This window comes from Diceros bicornis, unplaced genomic scaffold, assembly GCF_020826845.1.
Source record: "Diceros bicornis minor isolate mBicDic1 unplaced genomic scaffold, mDicBic1.mat.cur scaffold_78_ctg1, whole genome shotgun sequence".
Lineage (NCBI taxonomy): Eukaryota > Metazoa > Chordata > Mammalia > Perissodactyla > Rhinocerotidae > Diceros > Diceros bicornis.
The window spans coordinates 333,987-337,934 of record NW_026691667.1 but is presented as its reverse complement, the minus strand read 5'-3'; the positions used below and the strand labels follow the sequence as shown (position 1 = coordinate 337,934).

At 42.5% G+C, this 3,948-nt stretch overlaps 1 pseudogene; it reads right to left on the bottom strand.

Moving 5' to 3' along the window:
• Positions 1-403: 403 nt before the first annotated feature.
• LOC131403696 (methyl-CpG-binding domain protein 3-like 1) lies at positions 404-971 on the bottom strand (annotated as a pseudogene).
• Positions 972-3,948: the final 2,977 nt, after the last annotated feature.

The following is a 3,948-nucleotide window of genomic DNA, read 5'->3' as shown; positions in this document are numbered from 1 at the left end:
TTTAGTGAAATGTTATGTTGGAATCTATTGCAATATTACATAAAAAGGACAATCCATTTGGACTAGGTATGTTTTCTCTGTGACTGTGAGGGCAAAACTCTAAAGAATCCCCTGACTGTGATAACTCTCTGTTGATCTTAAAATACAAATACATAACACTCAGGAAAGGAAAGGAAGGAAAGATCACCTTTCTCTCCTCACCTGAAACTCAATCTCATACCTCAGAAGCATCACTGTCAGTATCTTCACTGTCATACAAAGGAATCAAAGAAAAGAAATTATTGGAATATAGTAAAGTTTCAAGAGCTCAAAGCAGGAAAACCTAATGACCCCTGCAGAGGCACTAATGTAGTGTGAGCTCCATGTCATCTGCCCCGTCTTGTCTTTTATCACCGTATTTGTCGGGACGTCCTTCTTTGCCCCTCACTCTCCCTGCCCCTCTAGCAAGTCTGTCTGCATCAGTGCTACCGACAGTCTCTCTCTTGCCATCTTCACTTTCTCCTCCTGTTTCCTGATATCTTCCTGAGTCACTAGAAGTTGTTTGCAAAGAAGCTGTGGGATGTACAGTCCAGCTCCTGGGATCGTCTCTGCTGAATCTGAAGACCAGGCAGGGGTGGGCATGAGACTGGAGTTCAGACCACCTGCAAGCACACCTGGCAGGGATGCACCTGTGCAACTAGGTGAAAGATTTAGCAGGGCTTTGGCAAGGTCGAAAGGACTTAACAGTTCTTCTGCACTCTGCAGGCCTGGAGACCTTGCAGTCTCTTCTGCCAGCAGAGTTGTTGGAGCTGCTCCAACGTTTCCTCCCATTGATGGAATCTGACCTCGTTGCCAGGATAGGATGTGATTTTAGTAACTGGCCTCTTGAATATGTAACTGGACATCCTCAAAGGGATGGAGATGCTCAAACCAGGCTTTGGGTTGGATTGGTTTCCACAATCATGTCTCTTCCTCTGTGATGATTTGACCATCATACTTCGTTTCCTCTTATCCTATAAAAATAAATTGTGAATGTGGATCAGAGTGATAAATGAACCCTGCTTTCCCAGGACAATTATGTCAGATGCCTTGTATTCTACCCTCCCTCTCTCCTTGTGGGGATTAATCTGACCTGTGTCTTGGGACATAATCAAAGAGATTTGGGTCAAGAACAGAAAGCTTGAGGTCAAAACTCAGGACTACGGCAGGTCATTTCTTCTCCTCCATGTTGTTAGACACTTATCAGTATGACTTTATCCTCTTTTTGTCCTTGTCACTCTCAACAAGAAAAACTCTGGTGCTCCCTGTCAGGACACACGGTCCCCATTCTTTTTCTAAATCCCAAATCATACCATTCTTCTGTACTATATGACTATTCATTTGATTAACCTATTGACCAGTTGGTGTTCATAGCTCCATTAGAGTTTAAATCAGTAGTGAAATTATCATCCACCCCACTCCTAGTGACTCTTATTTGACAACTGTGAACATTAAATCTCAGTACAGAGAATGTATGTCTGAAAAAACTCAACTTCCAATTGGAGATTGTGCTGTAAGTGGGAAGTACACACTGGATTTATGAAACCCAGGAAAACAATGTAAACTCTCTCATTATTAAGTTTTGTATAGACTGCACCCACATTGATGATATCTTGGCTATAGTGGGTTAAAATATACTATTAAAATTAGTTTCACCTGTTTGTTTTAATTTTTTAAAATGTGGCTACTAAGAAAAATATTTAAATTCCATAATATAGAGTGCTTAATGTTACTATTAGACAGTGCTGGCCAAGCCATCAGTGAAAATAAATTCCAGAAATAGTGGTTAGGGAAATATTTTCCCTTGAAAAGGAGTCTACACTGGCCCACACTTCAAGATGCAGCAAAAAACTGTCATACACACACACGCACACACACACACACAAACACACAGACACTGACAGAATGAAAAAAAACCACTTCCTAGAGTCCCACCTCTTCTCACATGACATGAGGTTGCACTCCTACTTAGTCCTAAGTGGATTAATGTCAAGAAAGAAGGCAGAAGTCAAGGTAATTTTCCAGTTAGGAAGATCTAAAACCAGAGACTAAAGCTCAAGATATGTGGTGAATTTCCTGTCCTGGCTTCTGTTATTAATTCAATATGTTAGGGAGACTTTTCCAAGGAGGGTTTTTTTAAAAAACACCTTTTCTTTACTATGTAAAAATAGACAGGCTATGTAAAGAATAATTACTCTAGCCAATAAATGAAAAGGAGATGATAGAACACGAATACCCTTATTATAAGTCACTACTGGATTAGTGAGTCAGGGAACAGCTGACATTGGGTTAATTTGGACTTAATTAGGCTGATTCTGATTTCATGACCGTCATATTGATTGTATTATGCTAGAACCTACGAAACTTCCGAGCCCCCCTACTATTTAATCACCAAGGCCCACCAACCAGACTAGTCCTTGCTGACACATCCCCTGGCTCCATCCCTTCTGACAACACCTGGAGGATTTTCCCCATATCCCACTCTGTCCCTGTGCTCTTCTACCTGCCCCAGGGCCAGGGAATCATTTTCTCCAAAGCTCAGGCTCTGCGTGTGTCCAGCTCTGGGGATGGCACTTCTCTCTCGAGTGAAGACAAGGATCAGAACGCAGACCCTGTGAGCTGCAGCAATTGGACAAAGACTGGGGTTTGCTGACAGAAAAGAACCTTTAGTGGGCATGGTTACCAGGGTCCAAGAAGCCCCAGTGATACCTCCAGGGAATGTGATGCAGGACAGAGCAGGAATGTCTGCCAGTGGTTCGGCTTGGGAATGCCTGTAGGATGACATAGGTGACATTGGTAATGCATTCGCCAATGTTGTTCATTCATTTATTCATCGTATGTCATGGAGTGCTTTCTGCTTACATCCAGACAACAGGCTCACCCTCTGAGGCTCACAGGCAGTGTCAGAAGAATTTCTAAATTGTATTTCTAATATATAGGTACAGCACTGGTAATACACTAGGTGTTCCAAGCATTTTCCAAACATTAACTCCTTTAATACTCTCCATAAACCTACAAAATATGTATGCTGATCATTATTGCCAACTGACAGATGAAGAAACTGAGGCACCAATCAGGTAAAGAACTCAGTCAATACAAATATCTAATAAGGGATTGAGCTGGAATTTGGACATGAGGAGTTAGCTCTATACTCTGTGCTCTTAACCATGATATTTACTCTCTAAAGACTTCACATCATGAAAAAATTTGATCAGTTATCCATTTTCTTGGTGCATTGAGTAGCCACACTATTTTATCTGTGTCTGAAAAATAGAATAACTGCGTAGAAACTACTGCACATACACACTCAAATTACATCTATCAATGCCCCCAGTCCCTGAAAATTAATACAGAGAACATTTCAGAATGTTTCTTGCCCAGGTAGGGAGGACTCTGAGGAAATCTCAGTGTTACTGTTAGAAGCTGAGGACAGGCTGGAAGTGGGTCTCAGGGGAAAGGTGTCCTCAGGAGTCACCATTGAATGACAACATTGATGGGAGGGTCTCAGCAGTGACTGAATTCAGGATCTGGTGGTGTTTTAACCCGGTGCTTATCTTCTGGCTGTGGGTTTATGGTGATGCAGCACAGGGAGAGGGGATGGTTCACTGTGTTCTTGGGGAAACCAGACCCATGAAAGAGAGGGAATGATGGTTTCCTTAATCAATGGATTCGTGGTGGGAAAAATTCGGCCTGGAAGAGACAGTCGTGTTCCTGGTATAACCAGAAGGAGTTGCCTCTGCATCAGCCAAAGCAGACAGCCCTTCCTCGTGCATTCATTTTATCTCAATTGGAGGAAGGAGGAGGAAATCATGTAATGCTCTTCTGGATGTGAGATCTGTGATGGTAGAGACTGTGGTAGGAGGTTCTGAAAGGCCTCTCTGAGGCATTTCAGACCTTTGCTGTGACCAGAATGACAAGTGTAAGCACCCT